General features: G+C 50.2%; 11 non-coding genes across 11 annotated transcripts; all 11 read right to left on the bottom strand.

Annotated features, from left to right (window-relative positions):
- Positions 1-3,752: 3,752 nt before the first annotated feature.
- On the bottom strand, positions 3,753-3,824 carry TRNAG-UCC (transfer RNA glycine (anticodon UCC)). Its single transcript has one exon. It is a non-coding gene; the product is annotated as a tRNA-Gly (tRNA).
- A 1,185-nt stretch (positions 3,825-5,009) lies between these two features.
- On the bottom strand, positions 5,010-5,081 carry TRNAG-UCC (transfer RNA glycine (anticodon UCC)). The gene has a single exon. It is a non-coding gene; the product is annotated as a tRNA-Gly (tRNA).
- A 331-nt stretch (positions 5,082-5,412) lies between these two features.
- Positions 5,413-5,484, bottom strand: TRNAM-CAU (transfer RNA methionine (anticodon CAU)). The gene has a single exon. It is a non-coding gene; the product is annotated as a tRNA-Met (tRNA).
- Positions 5,485-6,668: 1,184 nt separating this feature from the next.
- On the bottom strand, positions 6,669-6,740 carry TRNAM-CAU (transfer RNA methionine (anticodon CAU)). The gene has a single exon. It is a non-coding gene; the product is annotated as a tRNA-Met (tRNA).
- Positions 6,741-8,779: 2,039 nt separating this feature from the next.
- Positions 8,780-8,851, bottom strand: TRNAG-UCC (transfer RNA glycine (anticodon UCC)). The gene has a single exon. It is a non-coding gene; the product is annotated as a tRNA-Gly (tRNA).
- A 331-nt stretch (positions 8,852-9,182) lies between these two features.
- Positions 9,183-9,254, bottom strand: TRNAM-CAU (transfer RNA methionine (anticodon CAU)). The gene has a single exon. It is a non-coding gene; the product is annotated as a tRNA-Met (tRNA).
- Positions 9,255-11,696: 2,442 nt separating this feature from the next.
- Positions 11,697-11,768, bottom strand: TRNAM-CAU (transfer RNA methionine (anticodon CAU)). The gene has a single exon. It is a non-coding gene; the product is annotated as a tRNA-Met (tRNA).
- Positions 11,769-14,204: 2,436 nt separating this feature from the next.
- On the bottom strand, positions 14,205-14,276 carry TRNAM-CAU (transfer RNA methionine (anticodon CAU)). Its single transcript has one exon. It is a non-coding gene; the product is annotated as a tRNA-Met (tRNA).
- A 2,039-nt stretch (positions 14,277-16,315) lies between these two features.
- On the bottom strand, positions 16,316-16,387 carry TRNAG-UCC (transfer RNA glycine (anticodon UCC)). The gene has a single exon. It is a non-coding gene; the product is annotated as a tRNA-Gly (tRNA).
- Positions 16,388-19,232: 2,845 nt separating this feature from the next.
- On the bottom strand, positions 19,233-19,304 carry TRNAM-CAU (transfer RNA methionine (anticodon CAU)). Its single transcript has one exon. It is a non-coding gene; the product is annotated as a tRNA-Met (tRNA).
- Positions 19,305-21,751: 2,447 nt separating this feature from the next.
- TRNAM-CAU (transfer RNA methionine (anticodon CAU)) lies at positions 21,752-21,823 on the bottom strand. Its single transcript has one exon. It is a non-coding gene; the product is annotated as a tRNA-Met (tRNA).
- Positions 21,824-22,500: the final 677 nt, after the last annotated feature.

The following is a 22,500-nucleotide window of genomic DNA, read 5'->3' as shown; positions in this document are numbered from 1 at the left end:
GAACCCGGGTCAACACCTTGGAAGGCAGCTATGCTCACCACTATACCACCAACGCCTGCCTGTCTGGGCTCTCTGATGGAGCGCCCCTTAGAAATAAGAATAAGTCATTGGCTGGGAATGAAAAAAGCTTGCGTTTGACGCAGAAGCAGTTCGCATCATGAGGTCTTGCCGGTCAGCCCAACATTTCCCCGGGACCCCTTAAAAAAGGAGCTTGGTTTTAAGTTTGGTTTGATTGAACAGTACATTTTGTTGGCTGGGCTGGGACCCTCTCCTATTTAGCGCAAGAGTGGAACGAGGCAGCAAGTTCAAGGAATGACATTGCATCCAGGCACTTACAGCTCTTTGTGCCCTAATGCCATGACACAAAAACATAATTTGAAAAAACTTAGCAGAGGATGGTTTCGTTCCATCGACCTCTGGGTTATGGGCCCAGCACGCTTCCGCTGTGCCACTCTGCTGGTTGGAGAACAAGAGCTTTTCGGGGCTTTTACAGCCTACAAACCGACAACCCTAGACCCAGTTTCGAGTGAAGCGGGCAGTAGGCCTTACAAAGCCAAACAACCTGCAACCACGCACTCCCATCCCATGGCCTTTTGCAGACAGGCCTCATTTCTCTAGCTCACACCCTAACTGCCAACACCCCTTCCCCTTCTCTCACTGTCTCTCTCTCTCTGTCTCTCTCTCTCATTCTCTCTCTCTCGCAAATAGATACTTTACTTCCCAGGTGCAACAAAACAAGCCTTCTCGAGCTGGCAGATATGGGAAGGAAGGAAGGAAGGGCCAGTTTGGAAACTCAACTCAATTACCATAAATCCCCTGCTAAGGGTTATGGGAGGGAGGAATGAAGGAACTTTGCTTCAGGGAAAGGGCTGCTGCTGCTTCAGCATGTGAGGAGCGCAGCCACACGTTTCACCTTCCTCAGTATGTTGGTTTACAGGATGAGAGAGATCCTGAAACCTCACTCTAATAGGCTGAGGTGCTGTGCTCGGTGGCCTGCTGGGACCTTTGCCCGTCAGGGCAAGGCGAATAGGCCTTTGTCAGGCCTTCGTCAGGGCTTTGTCGGGGAGGGGCCAGGAGCCCTGCTCGCTTCAATCCCCTCACCGATAGACAGTTGCAGAAACTAGGATGCAAGAACCTTTCCTGGATGGGGTTTTGATTTTCACGAAAAGTGTGTCAGCTTTGCTTTCAGCATGAGTCTGATTTCCCAAAAATGCATTTTGAACAATTTAAAGATTTGATCTGGGTCAACTGCTTGGAAGGCAGCTATGCTCACCACTATACCACCAACGCCTGCCTGTCTGGGCTATGTGATGGAGCGCCCCTTAGAAATAAGAATAAGTCTTTGGCTGGGAATGAAAAAAGCTTGCGTTTGACGCAGAAGCAGTTCGCATCATGAGGTCTTGCCGGTCAGCCCAACATTTCCCCGGGACCCCTTAAAAAAGGAGCTTGGTTTTAAGTTTGGTTTGATTGAACAGTACATTTTGTTGGCTGGGCTGGGACCCTCTCCTATTTAGTGCAAGAGTGGAACGAGGCAGCAAGTTCAAGGAATGACATTGCATCCAGGCACTTACAGCTCTTTGTGCCCTAATGCCATGACACAAAAACATAATTTGAAAAAACTTAGCAGAGGATGGTTTCCATCCATCGACCTCTGGGCCCATCCATCGACCTCTGGGTTATGGGCCCAGCACGCTTCCGCTGCGCCACTCTGCTGGTTGGAGAACAAGAGCTTTTCTGGGCTTTTACAGCCTACAAACCGACAACCCTAGACCCAGTTTCGAGTGAAGCGGGCAGTAGGCCTTACAAAGCCAAACAACCTGCAACCATGCACTCCCATCCCATGGCCTTTTGCAGACAGGCCTCATTTCTCTAGCTCACACCCTAACTGCCAACACCCCTTCCCCTTCTCTCTCTGTCTCTCTCTCTCTGTCTCTCTCTCTCATTCTCTCTCTCTCGCAAATAGATACTTTACTTCCCAGGTGCAACAAAACAAGCCTTCTCGAGCTGGCAGATATGGGAAGGAAGGAAGGAAGGGCCAGTTTGGAAACTCAACTCAATTACCATAAATCCCCTGCTAAGGGTTATGGGAGGGAGGAATGAAGGAACTTTGCTTCAGGGAAAGGGCAGCTGCTGCTTCAGCATGTGAGGAGCGCAGCCACACGTTTCACCTTCCTCAGTATGTTGGTTTACAGGATGAGAGAGATCCTGAAACCTCACTCTAATAGGCTGAGGTGCTGTGCTCGGTGGCCTGCTGGGACCTTTGCCCGTCAGGGCAAGGCGAATAGGCCTTTGTCAGGCCTTCGTCAGGGCTTTGTCGGGGAGGGGCCAGGAGCCCTGCTCGCTTCAATCCCCTCACCGATAGACAGTTGCAGAAACTAGGATGCAAGAACCTTTCCTGGATGGGGTTTTGATTTTCGCGAAAAGTGTGTCAGCTTTGCTTTCAGCATGAGTCTGATTTCCCAAAAATGCATTTTGAACAATTTAAAGATTTGATCTGCGTTGGCCGGGAATCGAACCTGGGTCAACTGCTTGGAAGGCAGCTATGCTCACCACTATACCACCAACACCTGCCTGTCTGGGCTATGTGATGGAGCGGCCCTTAGAAATAAGAATAAGTCATTGGCTGGGAATGAAAAAAGCTTGCGTTTGACGCAGAAGCAGTTCGCATCATGAGGTCTTGCCGGTCAGCCCAACATTTCCCCGGGACCCCTTAAAAAAGGAGCTTGGTTTTAAGTTTGGTTTGATTGAACAGTACATTTTGTTGGCTGGGCTGGGACCCTCTCCTATTTAGCGCAAGAGTGGAACGAGGCAGCAAGTTCAAGGAATGACATTGCATCCAGGCACTTACAGCTCTTTGTGCCCTAATGCCATGACACAAAAACATAATTTGAAAAAACTTAGCAGAGGATGGTTTCGATCCATGGACCTCTGGGTTATGGGCCCAGCACGCTTCCGCTGCGCCACTCTGCTGGTTGGAGAACAAGAGCTTTTCTGGGCTTTTACAGCCTACAAACCGACAACCCTAGACCCAGTTTCGAGTGAAGCGGGCAGTAGGCCTTACAAAGCCAAACAACCTGCAACCACGCACTCCCATCCCATGGCCTTTTGCAGACAGGCCTCATTTCTCTAGCTCACACCCTAACTGCCAACACCCCTTCCCCTTCTCTCTCTGTCTCTCTCTCTCTGTCTCTCTCTCTCATTCTCTCTCTCTCGCAAGTAGATACTTTACTTCCCAGGTGCAACAAAACAAGCCTTCTCGAGCTGGCAGATATGGGAAGGAAGGAAGGAAGGGCCAGTTTGGAAACTCAACTCAATTACCATAAATCCCCTGCTAAGGGTTATGGGGGGGAGGAATGAAGGAACTTTGCTTCAGGGAAAGGGCTGCTGCTGCTTCAGCATGTGAGGAGCGCAGCCACACGTTTCACCTTCCTCAGTATGTTGGTTTACAGGATGAGAGAGATCCTGAAACCTCACTCTAATAGGCTGAGGTGCTGTGCTCGGTGGCCTGCTGGGACCTTTGCCCGTCAGGGCAAGGCGAATAGGCCTTTGTCAGGCCTTCGTCAGGGCTTTGTCGGGGAGGGGCCAGGAGCCCTGCTCGCTTCAATCCCCTCACCGATAGACAGTTGCAGAAACTAGGATGCAAGAACATTTCCTGGATGGGGTTTTGATTTTCGCGAAAAGTGTGTCAGCTTTGCTTTCAGCATGAGTCTGATTTCCCAAAAATGCATTTTGAACAATTTAAAGATTTGATCTGCGTTGGCCGGGAATCGAACCCGGGTCAACTGCTTGGAAGGCAGCTATGCTCACCACTATACCACCAACGCCTGCCTGTCTGGGCTATCTGATGGAGCGCCCCTTAGAAATAAGAATAAGTCATTGGCTGGGAATGAAAAAAGCTTGCGTTTGACGCAGAAGCAGTTCGCATCATGAGGTCTTGCCGGTCAGCCCAACATTTCCCCGGGACCCCTTAAAAAAGGAGCTTGGTTTTAAGTTTGGTTTGATTGAACAGTACATTTTGTTGGCTGGGCTGGGACCCTCTCCTATTTAGCGCAAGAGTGGAACGAGGCAGCAAGTTCAAGGAATGACATTGCATCCAGGCACTTACAGCTCTTTGTGCCCTAATGCCATGACACAAAAACATAATTTGAAAAAACTTAGCAGAGGATGGTTTCGATCCATGGACCTCTGGGTTATGGGCCCAGCACGCTTCCGCTGCGCCACTCTGCTGGTTGGAGAACAAGAGCTTTTCTGGGCTTTTACAGCCTACAAACCGACAACCCTAGACCCAGTTTCGAGTGAAGCGGGCAGTAGGCCTTACAAAGCCAAACAACCTGCAACCACGCACTCCCATCCCATGGCCTTTTGCAGACAGGCCTCATTTCTCTAGCTCACACCCTAACTGCCAACACCCCTTCCCCTTCTCTCTCTGTCTCTCTCTCTCTGTCTCTCTCTCTCATTCTCTCTCTCTCGCAAGTAGATACTTTACTTCCCAGGTGCAACAAAACAAGCCTTCTCGAGCTGGCAGATATGGGAAGGAAGGAAGGAAGGGCCAGTTTGGAAACTCAACTCAATTACCATAAATCCCCTGCTAAGGGTTATGGGGGGGAGGAATGAAGGAACTTTGCTTCAGGGAAAGGGCTGCTGCTGCTTCAGCATGTGAGGAGCGCAGCCACACGTTTCACCTTCCTCAGTATGTTGGTTTACAGGATGAGAGAGATCCTGAAACCTCACTCTAATAGGCTGAGGTGCTGTGCTCGGTGGCCTGCTGGGACCTTTGCCCGTCAGGGCAAGGCGAATAGGCCTTTGTCAGGCCTTCGTCAGGGCTTTGTCGGGGAGGGGCCAGGAGCCCTGCTCGCTTCAATCCCCTCACCGATAGACAGTTGCAGAAACTAGGATGCAAGAACATTTCCTGGATGGGGTTTTGATTTTCGCGAAAAGTGTGTCAGCTTTGCTTTCAGCATGAGTCTGATTTCCCAAAAATGCATTTTGAACAATTTAAAGATTTGATCTGCGTTGGCCGGGAATCGAACCCGGGTCAACTGCTTGGAAGGCAGCTATGCTCACCACTATACCACCAACGCCTGCCTGTCTGGGCTATCTGATGGAGCGCCCCTTAGAAATAAGAATAAGTCATTGGCTGGGAATGAAAAAAGCTTGCGTTTGACGCAGAAGCAGTTCGCATCATGAGGTCTTGCCGGTCAGCCCAACATTTCCCCGGGACCCCTTAAAAAAGGAGCTTGGTTTTAAGTTTGGTTTGATTGAACAGTACATTTTGTTGGCTGGGCTGGGACCCTCTCCTATTTAGCGCAAGAGTGGAACGAGGCAGCAAGTTCAAGGAATGACATTGCATCCAGGCACTTACAGCTCTTTGTGCCCTAATGCCATGACACAAAAACATAATTTGAAAAAATTTAGCAGAGGATGGTTTCGATCCATCGACCTCTGGGTTATGGGCCCAGCACGCTTCCGCTGCGCCACTCTGCTGGTTGGAGAACAAGAGCTTTTCTGGGCTTTTACAGCCTACAAACCGACAACCCTAGACCCAGTTTCGAGTGAAGCGGGCAGTAGGCCTTACAAAGCCAAACAACCTGCAACCATGCACTCCCATCCCATGGCCTTTTGCAGACAGGCCTCATTTCTCTAGCTCACACCCTAACTGGCAACACCCCTTCCCCTTCTCTCTCTGTCTCTCTCTCTCTGTCTCTCTCTCTCATTCTCTCTCTCTCGCAAGTAGATACTTTACTTCCCAGGTGCAACAAAACAAGCCTTCTCGAGCTGGCAGATATGGGAAGGAAGGAAGGAAGGGCCAGTTTGGAAACTCAACTCAATTACCATAAATCCCCTGCTAAGGGTTATGGGGGGGAGGAATGAAGGAACTTTGCTTCAGGGAAAGGGCTGCTGCTGCTTCAGCATGTGAGGAGCGCAGCCACACGTTTCACCTTCCTCAGTATGTTGGTTTACAGGATGAGAGAGATCCTGAAACCTCACTCTAATAGGCTGAGGTGCTGTGCTCGGTGGCCTGCTGGGACCTTTGCCCGTCAGGGCAAGGCGAATAGGCCTTTGTCAGGCCTTCGTCAGGGCTTTGTCGGGGAGGGGCCAGGAGCCCTGCTCGCTTCAATCCCCTCACCGATAGACAGTTGCGGAAACTAGGATGCAAGAACCTTTCCTGGATGGGGTTTTGATTTTCGCGAAAAGTGTGTCAGCTTTGCTTTCAGCATGAGTCTGATTTCCCAAAAATGCATTTTGAACAATTTAAAGATTTGATCTGCGTTGGCCGGGATCGAACCCAGGTCAACTGCTTGGAAGGCAGCTATGCTCACCACTATACCACCAACGCCTGCCTGTCTGGGCTATGTGATGGAGCGCCCCTTAGAAATAAGAATAAGTCTTTGGCTGGGAATGAAAAAAGCTTGCGTTTGACGCAGAAGCAGTTCGCATCATGAGGTCTTGCCGGTCAGCCCAACATTTCCCCGGGACCCCTTAAAAAAGGAGCTTGGTTTTAAGTTTGGTTTGATTGAACAGTACATTTTGTTGGCTGGGCTGGGACCCTCTCCTATTTAGCGCAAGAGTGGAACGAGGCAGCAAGTTCAAGGAATGACATTGCATCCAGGCACTTACAGCTCTTTGTGCCCTAATGCCATGACACAAAAACATAATTTGAAAAAATTTAGCAGAGGATGGTTTCGATCCATCGACCTCTGGGTTATGGGCCCAGCACGCTTCCGCTGCGCCACTCTGCTGGTTGGAGAACAAGAGCTTTTCTGGGCTTTTACAGCCTACAAACCGACAACCCTAGACCCAGTTTCGAGTGAAGCGGGCAGTAGGCCTTACAAAGCCAAACAACCTGCAACCACGCACTCCCATCCCATGGCCTTTTGCAGACAGGCCTCATTTCTCTAGCTCACACCCTAACTGCCAACACCCCTTCCCCTTCTCTCTCTGTCTCTCTCTCTCTGTCTCTCTCTCTCATTCTCTCTCTCTCGCAAGTAGATACTTTACTTCCCAGGTGCAACAAAACAAGCCTTCTCGAGCTGGCAGATATGGGAAGGAAGGAAGGAAGGGCCAGTTTGGAAACTCAACTCAATTACCATAAATCCCCTGCTAAGGGTTATGGGGGGGAGGAATGAAGGAACTTTGCTTCAGGGAAAGGGCTGCTGCTGCTTCAGCATGTGAGGAGCGCAGCCACACGTTTCACCTTCCTCAGTATGTTGGTTTACAGGATGAGAGAGATCCTGAAACCTCACTCTAATAGGCTGAGGTGCTGTGCTCGGTGGCCTGCTGGGACCTTTGCCCGTCAGGGCAAGGCGAATAGGCCTTTGTCAGGCCTTCGTCAGGGCTTTGTCGGGGAGGGGCCAGGAGCCCTGCTCGCTTCAATCCCCTCACCGATAGACAGTTGCAGAAACTAGGATGCAAGAACCTTTCCTGGATGGGGTTTTGATTTTCGCGAAAAGTGTGTCAGCTTTGCTTTCAGCATGAGTCTGATTTCCAAAAAATGCATTTTGAACAATTTAAAGATTTGATCTGCGTTGGCCGGGAATTGAACCCAGGTCAACTGCTTGGAAGGCAGCTATGCTCACCACTATACCACCAACGCCTGCCTGTCTGGGCTCTCTGATGGAGCGCCCCTTAGAAATAAGAATAAGTCATTGGCTGGGAATGAAAAAAGCTTGCGTTTGACGCAGAAGCAGTTCGCATCATGAGGTCTTGCCGGTCAGCCCAACATTTCCCCGGGACCCCTTAAAAAAGGAGCTTGGTTTTAAGTTTGGTTTGATTGAACAGTACATTTTGTTGGCTGGGCTGGGACCCTCTCCTATTTAGCGCAAGAGTGGAACGAGGCAGCAAGTTCAAGGAATGACATTGCATCCAGGCACTTACAGCTCTTTGTGCCCTAATGCCATGACACAAAAACATAATTTGAAAAAACTTAGCAGAGGATGGTTTCGTTCCATCGACCTCTGGGTTATGGGCCCAGCACGCTTCCGCTGTGCCACTCTGCTGGTTGGAGAACAAGAGCTTTTCGGGGCTTTTACAGCCTACAAACCGACAACCCTAGACCCAGTTTCGAGCGAAGCGGGCAGTAGGCCTTACAAAGCCAAACAACCTGCAACCACGCACTCCCATCCCATGGCCTTTTGCAGACAGGCCTCATTTCTCTAGCTCACACCCTAACTGCCAACACCCCTTCCCCTTCTCTCACTGTCTCTCTCTCTCTGTCTCTCTCTCTCATTCTCTCTCTCTCGCAAATAGATACTTTACTTCCCAGGTGCAACAAAACAAGCCTTCTCGAGCTGGCAGATATGGGAAGGAAGGAAGGAAGGGCCAGTTTGGAAACTCAACTCAATTACCATAAATCCCCTGCTAAGGGTTATGGGAGGGAGGAATGAAGGAACTTTGCTTCAGGGAAAGGGCTGCTGCTGCTTCAGCATGTGAGGAGCGCAGCCACACGTTTCACCTTCCTCAGTATGTTGGTTTACAGGATGAGAGAGATCCTGAAACCTCACTCTAATAGGCTGAGGTGCTGTGCTCGGTGGCCTGCTGGGACCTTTGCCCGTCAGGGCAAGGCGAATAGGCCTTTGTCAGGCCTTCGTCAGGGCTTTGTCGGGCAGGGGCCAGGAGCCCTGCTCGCTTCAATCCCCTCACCGATAGACAGTTGCAGAAACTAGGATGCAAGAACATTTCCTGGATGGGGTTTTGATTTTCGCGAAAAGTGTGTCAGCTTTGCTTTCAGCATGAGTCTGATTTCCCAAAAATGCATTTTGAACAATTTAAAGATTTGATCTGCGTTGGCCGGGAATCGAACCCGGGTCAACTGCTTGGAAGGCAGCTATGCTCACCACTATACCACCAACGCCTGCCTGTCTGGGCTATCTGATGGAGCGCCCCTTAGAAATAAGAATAAGTCATTGGCTGGGAATGAAAAAAGCTTGCGTTTGACGCAGAAGCAGTTCGCATCATGAGGTCTTGCCGGTCAGCCCAACATTTCCCCGGGACCCCTTAAAAAAGGAGCTTGGTTTTAAGTTTGGTTTGATTGAACAGTACATTTTGTTGGCTGGGCTGGGACCCTCTCCTATTTAGCGCAAGAGTGGAACGAGGCAGCAAGTTCAAGGAATGACATTGCATCCAGGCACTTACAGCTCTTTGTGCCCTAATGCCATGACACAAAAACATAATTTGAAAAAATTTAGCAGAGGATGGTTTCGATCCATCGACCTCTGGGTTATGGGCCCAGCACGCTTCCGCTGCGCCACTCTGCTGGTTGGAGAACAAGAGCTTTTCTGGGCTTTTACAGCCTACAAACCGACAACCCTAGACCCAGTTTCGAGTGAAGCGGGCAGTAGGCCTTACAAAGCCAAACAACCTGCAACCACGCACTCCCATCCCATGGCCTTTTGCAGACAGGCCTCATTTCTCTAGCTCACACCCTAACTGCCAACACCCCTTCCCCTTCTCTCTCTGTCTCTCTCTCTCTGTCTCTCTCTCTCATTCTCTCTCTCTCGCAAGTAGATACTTTACTTCCCAGGTGCAACAAAACAAGCCTTCTCGAGCTGGCAGATATGGGAAGGAAGGAAGGAAGGGCCAGTTTGGAAACTCAACTCAGTTACCATAAATCCCCTGCTAAGGGTTATGGGGGGGAGGAATGAAGGAACTTTGCTTCAGGGAAAGGGCTGCTGCTGCTTCAGCATGTGAGGAGCGCAGCCACACGTTTCACCTTCCTCAGTATGTTGGTTTACAGGATGAGAGAGATCCTGAAACCTCACTCTAATAGGCTGAGGTGCTGTGCTCGGTGGCCTGCTGGGACCTTTGCCCGTCAGGGCAAGGCGAATAGGCCTTTGTCAGGCCTTCGTCAGGGCTTTGTCGGGGAGGGGCCAGGAGCCCTGCTCGCTTCAATCCCCTCACCGATAGACAGTTGCAGAAACTAGGATGCAAGAACCTTTCCTGGATGGGGTTTTGATTTTCGCGAAAAGTGTGTCAGCTTTGCTTTCAGCATGAGTCTGATTTCCAAAAAATGCATTTTGAACAATTTAAAGATTTGATCTGCGTTGGCCGTTAATCGAACCTGGGTCAACTGCTTGGAAGGCAGCTATGCTCACCACTATACCACCAACACCTGCCTGTCTGGGCTCTCTGATGGAGCGCCCCTTAGAAATAAGAATAAGTCATTGGCTGGGAATGAAAAAAGCTTGCGTTTGACGCAGAAGCAGTTCGCATCATGAGGTCTTGCCGGTCAGCCCAACATTTCCCCGGGACCCCTTAAAAAAGGAGCTTGGTTTTAAGTTTGGTTTGATTGAACAGTACATTTTGTTGGCTGGGCTGGGACCCTCTCCTATTTAGCGCAAGAGTGGAACGAGGCAGCAAGTTCAAGGAATGACATTGCATCCAGGCACTTACAGCTCTTTGTGCCCTAATGCCATGACACAAAAACATAATTTGAAAAAACTTAGCAGAGGATGGTTTCGTTCCATCGACCTCTGGGTTATGGGCCCAGCACGCTTCCGCTGTGCCACTCTGCTGGTTGGAGAACAAGAGCTTTTCTGGGCTTTTACAGCCTACAAACCGACAACCCTAGACCCAGTTTCGAGTGAAGCGGGCAGTAGGCCTTACAAAGCCAAACAACCTGCAACCACGCACTCCCATCCCATGGCCTTTTGCAGACAGGCCTCATTTCTCTAGCTCACACCCTAACTGCCAACACCCCTTCCCCTTCTCTCTCTGTCTCTCTCTCTCTGTCTCTCTCTCTCATTCTCTCTCTCTCGCAAATAGATACTTTACTTCCCAGGTGCAACAAAACAAGCCTTCTCGAGCTGGCAGATATGGGAAGGAAGGAAGGAAGGGCCAGTTTGGAAACTCAACTCAATTACCATAAATCCCCTGCTAAGGGTTATGGGAGGGAGGAATGAAGGAACTTTGCTTCAGGGAAAGGGCTGCTGCTGCTTCAGCATGTGAGGAGCGCAGCCACACGTTTCACCTTCCTCAGTATGTTGGTTTACAGGATGAGAGAGATCCTGAAACCTCACTCTAATAGGCTGAGGTGCTGTGCTCGGTGGCCTGCTGGGACCTTTGCCCGTCAGGGCAAGGCGAATAGGCCTTTGTCAGGCCTTCGTCAGGGCTTTGTCGGGGAGGGGCCAGGAGCCCTGCTCGCTTCAATCCCCTCACCGATAGACAGTTGCAGAAACTAGGATGCAAGAACCTTTCCTGGATGGGGTTTTGATTTTCACGAAAAGTGTGTCAGCTTTGCTTTCAGCATGAGTCTGATTTCCAAAAAATGCATTTTGAACAATTTAAAGATTTGATCTGCGTTGGCCGGGAATCGAACCCGGGTCAACTGCTTGGAATGCAGCTATGCTCACCACTATACCACCAACGCCTGCCTGTCTGGGCTATCTGATGGAGCGCCCCTTAGAAATAAGAATAAGTCATTGGCTGGGAATGAAAAAAGCTTGCGTTTGACGCAGAAGCAGTTCGCATCATGAGGTCTTGCCGGTCAGCCCAACATTTCCCCGGGACCCCTTAAAAAAGGAGCTTGGTTTTAAGTTTGGTTTGATTGAACAGTACATTTTGTTGGCTGGGCTGGGACCCTCTCCTATTTAGCGCAAGAGTGGAACGAGGCAGCAAGTTCAAGGAATGACATTGCATCGAGGCACTTACAGCTCTTTGTGCCCTAATGCCATGACACAAAAACATAATTTGAAAAAACTTAGCAGAGGATGGTTTCGATCCATCGACCTCTGGGTTATGGGCCCAGCACGCTTCCGCTGCGCCACTCTGCTGGTAGGAGAACAAGAGCTTTTCTGGGCTTTTACAGCCTACAAACCGACAACCCTAGACCCAGTTTCGAGTGAAGCGGGCAGTAGGCCTTACAAAGCCAAACAACCTGCAACCACGCACTCCCATCCCATGGCCTTTTGCAGACAGGCCTCATTTCTCTAGCTCACACCCTAACTGCCAACACCCCTTCCCCTTCTCTCTCTGTCTCTCTCTCTCTGTCTCTCTCTCTCATTCTCTCTCTCTCGCAAGTAGATACTTTACTTCCCAGGTGCAACAAAACAAGCCTTCTCGAGCTGGCAGATATGGGAAGGAAGGAAGGAAGGGCCAGTTTGGAAACTCAACTCAATTACCATAAATCCCCTGCTAAGGGTTATGGGGGGGAGGAATGAAGGAACTTTGCTTCAGGGAAAGGGCTGCTGCTGCTTCAGCATGTGAGGAGCGCAGCCACACGTTTCACCTTCCTCAGTATGTTGGTTTACAGGATGAGAGAGATCCTGAAACCTCACTCTAATAGGCTGAGGTGCTGTGCTCGGTGGCCTGCTGGGACCTTTGCCCGTCAGGGCAAGGCGAATAGGCCTTTGTCAGGCCTTCGTCAGGGCTTTGTCGGGGAGGGGCCAGGAGCCCTGCTCGCTTCAATCCCCTCACCGATAGACAGTTGCGGAAACTAGGATGCAAGAACCTTTCCTGGATGGGGTTTTGATTTTCACGAAAAGTGTGTCAGCTTTGCTTTCAGCATGAGTCTGATTTCCCAAAAATGCATTTTGAACAATTTAAAGATTTGATCTGGGTCAACTGCTTGGAAGGCAGCTATGCTCACCACTATACCACCAACGCCTGCCTGTCTGGGCTATGTGATGGAGTGCCCCTTAGAAATAAGAATAAGTCTTTGGCTGGGAATGAAAAAAGCTTGCGTTTGACGCAGAAGCAGTTCGCATCATGAGGTCTTGCCGGTCAGCCCAACATTTCCCCGGGACCCCTTAAAAAAGGAGCTTGGTTTTAAGTTTGGTTTGATTGAACAGTACATTTTGTTGGCTGGGCTGGGACCCTCTCCTATTTAGTGCAAGAGTGGAACGAGGCAGCAAGTTCAAGGAATGACATTGCATCCAGGCACTTACAGCTCTTTGTGCCCTAATGCCATGACACAAAAACATAATTTGAAAAAACTTAGCAGAGGATGGTTTCGATCCATCGACCTCTGGGTTATGGGCCCATCCATCGACCTCTGGGTTATGGGCCCAGCACGCTTCCGCTGCGCCACTCTGCTGGTTGGAGAACAAGAGCTTTTCTGGGCTTTTACAGCCTACAAACCGACAACCCTAGACCCAGTTTCGAGTGAAGCGGGCAGTAGGCCTTACAAAGCCAAACAACCTGCAACCATGCACTCCCATCCCATGGCCTTTTGCAGACAGGCCTCATTTCTCTAGCTCACACCCTAACTGCCAACACCCCTTCCCCTTCTCTCTCTGTCTCTCTCTCTCTGTCTCTCTCTCTCATTCTCTCTCTCTCGCAAATAGATACTTTACTTCCCAGGTGCAACAAAACAAGCCTTCTCGAGCTGGCAGATATGGGAAGGAAGGAAGGAAGGGCCAGTTTGGAAACTCAACTCAATTACCATAAATCCCCTGCTAAGGGTTATGGGAGGGAGGAATGAAGGAACTTTGCTTCAGGGAAAGGGCAGCTGCTGCTTCAGCATGTGAGGAGCGCAGCCACACGTTTCACCTTCCTCAGTATGTTGGTTTACAGGATGAGAGAGATCCTGAAACCTCACTCTAATAGGCTGAGGTGCTGTGCTCGGTGGCCTGCTGGGACCTTTGCCCGTCAGGGCAAGGCGAATAGGCCTTTGTCAGGGCTTTGTCGGGGAGGGGCCAGGAGCCCTGCTCGCTTCAATCCCCTCACCGATAGACAGTTGCAGAAACTAGGATGCAAGAACCTTTCCTGGATGGGGTTTTGATTTTCGCGAAAAGTGTGTCAGCTTTGCTTTCAGCATGAGTCTGATTTCCCAAAAATGCATTTTGAACAATTTAAAGATTTGATCTGCGTTGGCCGGGAATCGAACCCGGGTCAACTGCTTGGAAGGCAGCTATGCTCACCACTATAACACCAACACCTGCCTGTCTGGGGTATGTGATGGAGCGCCCCTTAGAAATAAGAATAAGTCATTGGCTGGGAATGAAAAAAGCTTGCGTTTGACGCAGAAGCAGTTCGCATCATGAGGTCTTGCCGGTCAGCCCAACATTTCCCCGGGACCCCTTAAAAAAGGAGCTTGGTTTTAAGTTTGGTTTGATTGAACAGTACATTTTGTTGGCTGGGCTGGGACCCTCTCCTATTTAGCGCAAGAGTGGAACGAGGCAGCAAGTTCAAGGAATGACATTGCATCCAGGCACTTACAGCTCTTTGTGCCCTAATGCCATGACACAAAAACATAATTTGAAAAAATTTAGCAGAGGATGGTTTCGATCCATCGACCTCTGGGTTATGGGCCCAGCACGCTTCCGCTGCGCCACTCTGCTGGTTGGAGAACAAGAGCTTTTCTGGGCTTTTACAGCCTACAAACCGACAACCCTAGACCCAGTTTCGAGTGAAGCGGGCAGTAGGCCTTACAAAGCCAAACAACCTGCAACCACGCACTCCCATCCCATGGCCTTTTGCAGACAGGCCTCATTTCTCTAGCTCACACCCTAACTGCCAACACCCCTTCCCCTTCTCTCTCTGTCTCTCTCTCTCTGTCTCTCTCTCTCATTCTCTCTCTCTCGCAAGTAGATACTTTACTTCCCAGGTGCAACAAAACAAGCCTTCTCGAGCTGGCAGATATGGGAAGGAAGGAAGGAAGGGCCAGTTTGGAAACTCAACTCAATTACCATAAATCCCCTGCTAAGGGTTATGGGGGGGAGGAATGAAGGAACTTTGCTTCAGGGAAAGGGCTGCTGCTGCTTCAGCATGTGAGGAGCGCAGCCACACGTTTCACCTTCCTCAGTATGTTGGTTTACAGGATGAGAGAGATCCTGAAACCTCACTCTAATAGGCTGAGGTGCTGTGCTCGGTGGCCTGCTGGGACCTTTGCCCGTCAGGGCAAGGCGAATAGGCCTTTGTCAGGCCTTCGTCAGGGCTTTGTCGGGGAGGGGCCAGGAGCCCTGCTCGCTTCAATCCGATCACCGATAGACAGTTGCGGAAACTAGGATGCAAGAACCTTTCCTGGATGGGGTTTTGATTTTCGCGAAAAGTGTGTCAGCTTTGCTTTCAGCATGAGTCTGATTTCCCAAAAATGCATTTTGAACAATTTAAAGATTTGATCTGCGTTGGCCGGGAATCGAACCCAGGTCAACTGCTTGGAAGGCAGCTATGCTCACCACTATACCACCAACGCCTGCCTGTCTGGGCTCTCTGATGGAGCGCCCCTTAGAAATAAGAATAAGTCATTGGCTGGGAATGAAAAAAGCTTGCGTTTGACGCAGAAGCAGTTCGCATCATGAGGTCTTGCCGGTCAGCCCAACATTTCCCCGGGACCCCTTAAAAAAGGAGCTTGGTTTTAAGTTTGGTTTGATTGAACAGTACATTTTGTTGGCTGGGCTGGGACCCTCTCCTATTTAGCGCAAGAGTGGAACGAGGCAGCAAGTTCAAGGAATGACATTGCATCCAGGCACTTACAGCTCTTTGTGCCCTAATGCCATGACACAAAAACATAATTTGAAAAAACTTAGCAGAGGATGGTTTCGTTCCATCGACCTCTGGGTTATGGGCCCAGCACGCTTCCGCTGTGCCACTCTGCTGGTTGGAGAACAAGAGCTTTTCGGGGCTTTTACAGCCTACAAACCGACAACCCTAGACCCAGTTTCGAGCGAAGCGGGCAGTAGGCCTTACAAAGCCAAACAACCTGCAACCACGCACTCCCATCCCATGGCCTTTTGCAGACAGGCCTCATTTCTCTAGCTCACACCCTAACTGCCAACACCCCTTCCCCTTCTCTCACTGTCTCTCTCTCTCTGTCTCTCTCTCTCATTCTCTCTCTCTCGCAAATAGATACTTTACTTCCCAGGTGCAACAAAACAAGCCTTCTCGAGCTGGCAGATATGGGAAGGAAGGAAGGAAGGGCCAGTTTGGAAACTCAACTCAATTACCATAAATCCCCTGCTAAGGGTTATGGGAGGGAGGAATGAAGGAACTTTGCTTCAGGGAAAGGGCTGCTGCTGCTTCAGCATGTGAGGAGCGCAGCCACACGTTTCACCTTCCTCAGTATGTTGGTTTACAGGATGAGAGAGATCCTGAAACCTCACTCTAATAGGCTGAGGTGCTGTGCTCGGTGGCCTGCTGGGACCTTTGCCCGTCAGGGCAAGGCGAATAGGCCTTTGTCAGGCCTTCGTCAGGGCTTTGTCGGGCAGGGGCCAGGAGCCCTGCTCGCTTCAATCCCCTCACCGATAGACAGTTGCAGAAACTAGGATGCAAGAACATTTCCTGGATGGGGTTTTGATTTTCGCGAAAAGTGTGTCAGCTTTGCTTTCAGCATGAGTCTGATTTCCCAAAAATGCATTTTGAACAATTTAAAGATTTGATCTGCGTTGGCCGGGAATCGAACCCGGGTCAACTGCTTGGAAGGCAGCTATGCTCACCACTATACCACCAACGCCTGCCTGTCTGGGCTATCTGATGGAGCGCCCCTTAGAAATAAGAATAAGTCATTGGCTGGGAATGAAAAAAGCTTGCGTTTGACGCAGAAGCAGTTCGCATCATGAGGTCTTGCCGGTCAGCCCAACATTTCCCCGGGACCCCTTAAAAAAGGAGCTTGGTTTTAAGTTTGGTTTGATTGAACAGTACATTTTGTTGGCTGGGCTGGGACCCTCTCCTATTTAGCGCAAGAGTGGAACGAGGCAGCAAGTTCAAGGAATGACATTGCATCCAGGCGCTTACAGCTCTTTGTGCCCTAATGCCATGACACAAAAACATAATTTGAAAAAATTTAGCAGAGGATGGTTTCGATCCATCGACCTCTGGGTTATGGGCCCAGCACGCTTCCGCTGCGCCTCTCTGCTGGTTGGAGAACAAGAGCTTTTCTGGGCTTTTACAGCCTACAAACCGACAACCCTAGACCCAGTTTCGAGTGAAGCGGGCAGTAGGCCTTACAAAGCCAAACAACCTGCAACCACGCACTCCCATCCCATGGCCTTTTGCAGACAGGCCTCATTTCTCTAGCTCACACCCTAACTGCCAACACCCCTTCCCCTTCTCTCTCTGTCTCTCTCTCTCTGTCTCTCTCTCTCATTCTCTCTCTCTCGCAAGTAGATACTTTACTTCCCAGGTGCAACAAAACAAGCCTTCTCGAGCTGGCAGATATGGGAAGGAAGGAAGGAAGGGCCAGTTTGGAAACTCAACTCAGTTACCATAAATCCCCTGCTAAGGGTTATGGGGGGGAGGAATGAAGGAACTTTGCTTCAGGGAAAGGGCTGCTGCTGCTTCAGCATGTGAGGAGCGCAGCCACACGTTTCACCTTCCTCAGTATGTTGGTTTACAGGATGAGAGAGATCCTGAAACCTCACTCTAATAGGCTGAGGTGCTGTGCTCGGTGGCCTGCTGGGACCTTTGCCCGTCAGGGCAAGGCGAATAGGCCTTTGTCAGGCCTTCGTCAGGGCTTTGTCGGGGAGGGGCCAGGAGCCCTGCTCGCTTCAATCCCCTCACCGATAGACAGTTGCAGAAACTAGGATGCAAGAACCTTTCCTGGATGGGGTTTTGATTTTCGCGAAAAGTGTGTCAGCTTTGCTTTCAGCATGAGTCTGATTTCCAAAAAATGCATTTTGAACAATTTAAAGATTTGATCTGCGTTGGCCGTTAATCGAACCTGGGTCAACTGCTTGGAAGGCAGCTATGCTCACCACTATACCACCAACACCTGCCTGTCTGGGCTCTCTGATGGAGCGCCCCTTAGAAATAAGAATAAGTCATTGGCTGGGAATGAAAAAAGCTTGCGTTTGACGCAGAAGCAGTTCGCATCATGAGGTCTTGCCGGTCAGCCCAACATTTCCCCGGGACCCCTTAAAAAAGGAGCTTGGTTTTAAGTTTGGTTTGATTGAACAGTACATTTTGTTGGCTGGGCTGGGACCCTCTCCTATTTAGCGCAAGAGTGGAACGAGGCAGCAAGTTCAAGGAATGACATTGCATCCAGGCACTTACAGCTCTTTGTGCCCTAATGCCATGACACAAAAACATAATTTGAAAAAACTTAGCAGAGGATGGTTTCGTTCCATCGACCTCTGGGTTATGGGCCCAGCACGCTTCCGCTGTGCCACTCTGCTGGTTGGAGAACAAGAGCTTTTCTGGGCTTTTACAGCCTACAAACCGACAACCCTAGACCCAGTTTCGAGTGAAGCGGGCAGTAGGCCTTACAAAGCCAAACAACCTGCAACCACGCACTCCCATCCCATGGCCTTTTGCAGACAGGCCTCATTTCTCTAGCTCACACCCTAACTGCCAACACCCCTTCCCCTTCTCTCTCTGTCTCTCTCTCTCTGTCTCTCTCTCTCATTCTCTCTCTCTCGCAAATAGATACTTTACTTCCCAGGTGCAACAAAACAAGCCTTCTCGAGCTGGCAGATATGGGAAGGAAGGAAGGAAGGGCCAGTTTGGAAACTCAACTCAATTACCATAAATCCCCTGCTAAGGGTTATGGGAGGGAGGAATGAAGGAACTTTGCTTCAGGGAAAGGGCTGCTGCTGCTTCAGCATGTGAGGAGCGCAGCCACACGTTTCACCTTCCTCAGTATGTTGGTTTACAGGATGAGAGAGATCCTGAAACCTCACTCTAATAGGCTGAGGTGCTGTGCTCGGTGGCCTGCTGGGACCTTTGCCCGTCAGGGCAAGGCGAATAGGCCTTTGTCAGGCCTTCGTCAGGGCTTTGTCGGGGAGGGGCCAGGAGCCCTGCTCGCTTCAATCCCCTCACCGATAGACAGTTGCAGAAACTAGGATGCAAGAACCTTTCCTGGATGGGGTTTTGATTTTCACGAAAAGTGTGTCAGCTTTGCTTTCAGCATGAGTCTGATTTCCAAAAAATGCATTTTGAACAATTTAAAGATTTGATCTGCGTTGGCCGGGAATCGAACCCGGGTCAACTGCTTGGAATGCAGCTATGCTCACCACTATACCACCAACGCCTGCCTGTCTGGGCTATCTGATGGAGCGCCCCTTAGAAATAAGAATAAGTCATTGGCTGGGAATGAAAAAAGCTTGCGTTTGACGCAGAAGCAGTTCGCATCATGAGGTCTTGCCGGTCAGCCCAACATTTCCCCGGGACCCCTTAAAAAAGGAGCTTGGTTTTAAGTTTGGTTTGATTGAACAGTACATTTTGTTGGCTGGGCTGGGACCCTCTCCTATTTAGCGCAAGAGTGGAACGAGGCAGCAAGTTCAAGGAATGACATTGCATCCAGGCACTTACAGCTCTTTGTGCCCTAATGCCATGACACAAAAACATAATTTGAAAAAACTTAGCAGAGGATGGTTTCGATCCATCGACCTCTGGGTTATGGGCCCAGCACGCTTCCGCTGCGCCACTCTGCTGGTAGGAGAACAAGAGCTTTTCTGGGCTTTTACAGCCTACAAACCGACAACCCTAGACCCAGTTTCGAGTGAAGCGGGCAGTAGGCCTTACAAAGCCAAACAACCTGCAACCACGCACTCCCATCCCATGGCCTTTTGCAGACAGGCCTCATTTCTCTAGCTCACACCCTAACTGCCAACACCCCTTCCCCTTCTCTCTCTGTCTCTCTCTCTCTGTCTCTCTCTCTCATTCTCTCTCTCTCGCAAGTAGATACTTTACTTCCCAGGTGCAACAAAACAAGCCTTCTCGAGCTGGCAGATATGGGAAGGAAGGAAGGAAGGGCCAGTTTGGAAACTCAACTCAATTACCATAAATCCCCTGCTAAGGGTTATGGGGGGGAGGAATGAAGGAACTTTGCTTCAGGGAAAGGGCTGCTGCTGCTTCAGCATGTGAGGAGCGCAGCCACACGTTTCACCTTCCTCAGTATGTTGGTTTACAGGATGAGAGAGATCCTGAAACCTCACTCTAATAGGCTGAGGTGCTGTGCTCGGTGGCCTGCTGGGACCTTTGCCCGTCAGGGCAAGGCGAATAGGCCTTTGTCAAGCCTTCGTCAGGGCTTTGTCGGGGAGGGGCCAGGAGCCCTGCTCGCTTCAATCCCCTCACCGATAGACAGTTGCGGAAACTAGGATGCAAGAACCTTTCCTGGATGGGGTTTTGATTTTCACGAAAAGTGTGTCAGCTTTGCTTTCAGCATGAGTCTGATTTCCCAAAAATGCATTTTGAACAATTTAAAGATTTGATCTGGGTCAACTGCTTGGAAGGCAGCTATGCTCACCACTATACCACCAACGCCTGCCTGTCTGGGCTATGTGATGGAGCGCCCCTTAGAAATAAGAATAAGTCTTTGGCTGGGAATGAAAAAAGCTTGCGTTTGACGCAGAAGCAGTTCGCATCATGAGGTCTTGCCGGTCAGCCCAACATTTCCCCGGGACCCCTTAAAAAAGGAGCTTGGTTTTAAGTTTGGTTTGATTGAACAGTACATTTTGTTGGCTGGGCTGGGACCCTCTCCTATTTAGTGCAAGAGTGGAACGAGGCAGCAAGTTCAAGGAATGACATTGCATCCAGGCACTTACAGCTCTTTGTGCCCTAATGCCATGACACAAAAACATAATTTGAAAAAACTTAGCAGAGGATGGTTTCGATCCATCGACCTCTGGGTTATGGGCCCATCCATCGACCTCTGGGTTATGGGCCCAGCACGCTTCCGCTGCGCCACTCTGCTGGTTGGAGAACAAGAGCTTTTCTGGGCTTTTACAGCCTACAAACCGACAACCCTAGACCCAGTTTCGAGTGAAGCGGGCAGTAGGCCTTACAAAGCCAAACAACCTGCAACCATGCACTCCCATCCCATGGCCTTTTGCAGACAGGCCTCATTTCTCTAGCTCACACCCTAACTGCCAACACCCCTTCCCCTTCTCTCTCTGTCTCTCTCTCTCTGTCTCTCTCTCTCATTCTCTCTCTCTCGCAAATAGATACTTTACTTCCCAGGTGCAACAAAACAAGCCTTCTCGAGCTGGCAGATATGGGAAGGAAGGAAGGAAGGGCCAGTTTGGAAACTCAACTCAATTACCATAAATCCCCTGCTAAGGGTTATGGGAGGGAGGAATGAAGGAACTTTGCTTCAGGGAAAGGGCAGCTGCTGCTTCAGCATGTGAGGAGCGCAGCCACACGTTTCACCTTCCTCAGTATGTTGGTTTACAGGATGAGAGAGATCCTGAAACCTCACTCTAATAGGCTGAGGTGCTGTGCTCGGTGGCCTGCTGGGACCTTTGCCCGTCAGGGCAAGGCGAATAGGCCTTTGTCAGGCCTTCGTCAGGGCTTTGTCGGGGAGGGGCCAGGAGCCCTGCTCGCTTCAATCCCCTCACCGATAGACAGTTGCAGAAACTAGGATGCAAGAACCTTTCCTGGATGGGGTTTTGATTTTCGCGAAAAGTGTGTCAGCTTTGCTTTCAGCATGAGTCTGATTTCCCAAAAATGCATTTTGAACAATTTAAAGATTTGATCTGCGTTGGCCGGGAATCGAACCCGGGTCAACTGCTTGGAAGGCAGCTATGCTCACCACTATACCACCAACACCTGCCTGTCTGGGGTATGTGATGGAGCGCCCCTTAGAAATAAGAATAAGTCATTGGCTGGGAATGAAAAAAGCTTGCGTTTGACGCAGAAGCAGTTCGCATCATGAGGTCTTGCCGGTCAGCCCAACATTTCCCCGGGACCCCTTAAAAAAGGAGCTTGGTTTTAAGTTTGGTTTGATTGAACAGTACATTTTGTTGGCTGGGCTGGGACCCTCTCCTATTTAGCGCAAGAGTGGAACGAGGCAGCAAGTTCAAGGAATGACATTGCATCCAGGCACTTACAGCTCTTTGTGCCCTAATGCCATGACACAAAAACATAATTTGAAAAAATTTAGCAGAGGATGGTTTCGATCCATCGACCTCTGGGTTATGGGCCCAGCACGCTTCCGCTGCGCCACTCTGCTGGTTGGAGAACAAGAGCTTTTCTGGGCTTTTACAGCCTACAAACCGACAACCCTAGACCCAGTTTCGAGTGAAGCGGGCAGTAGGCCTTACAAAGCCAAACAACCTGCAACCATGCACTCCCATCCCATGGCCTTTTGCAGACAGGCCTCATTTCTCTAGCTCACACCCTAACTGCCAACACCCCTTCCCCTTCTCTCTCTGTCTCTCTCTCTCTGTCTCTCTCTCTCATTCTCTCTCTCTCGCAAGTAGATACTTTACTTCCCAGGTGCAACAAAACAAGCCTTCTCGAGCTGGCAGATATGGGAAGGAAGGAAGGAAGGGCCAGTTTGGAAACTCAACTCAATTACCATAAATCCCCTGCTAAGGGTTATGGGGGGGAGGAATGAAGGAACTTTGCTTCAGGGAAAGGGCTGCTGCTGCTTCAGCATGTGAGGAGCGCAGCCACACGTTTCACCTTCCTCAGTATGTTGGTTTACAGGATGAGAGAGATCCTGAAACCTCACTCTAATAGGCTGAGGTGCTGTGCTCGGTGGCCTGCTGGGACCTTTGCCCGTCAGGGCAAGGCGAATAGGCCTTTGTCAGGCCTTCGTCAGGGCTTTGTCGGGGAGGGGCCAGGAGCCCTGCTCGCTTCAATCCCCTCACCGATAGACAGTTGCGGAAACTAGGATGCAAGAAC

The sequence above is a fragment of the Ambystoma mexicanum genome, chromosome 6q, assembly GCF_040938575.1.
Source record: "Ambystoma mexicanum isolate Mex_15411 chromosome 6q, UKY_AmexF1_1, whole genome shotgun sequence".
NCBI lineage: Eukaryota > Metazoa > Chordata > Amphibia > Caudata > Ambystomatidae > Ambystoma > Ambystoma mexicanum.
The sequence above is the reverse complement of the archived record's forward strand: the minus strand, read 5'-3'. Positions and strand labels throughout refer to the sequence as shown.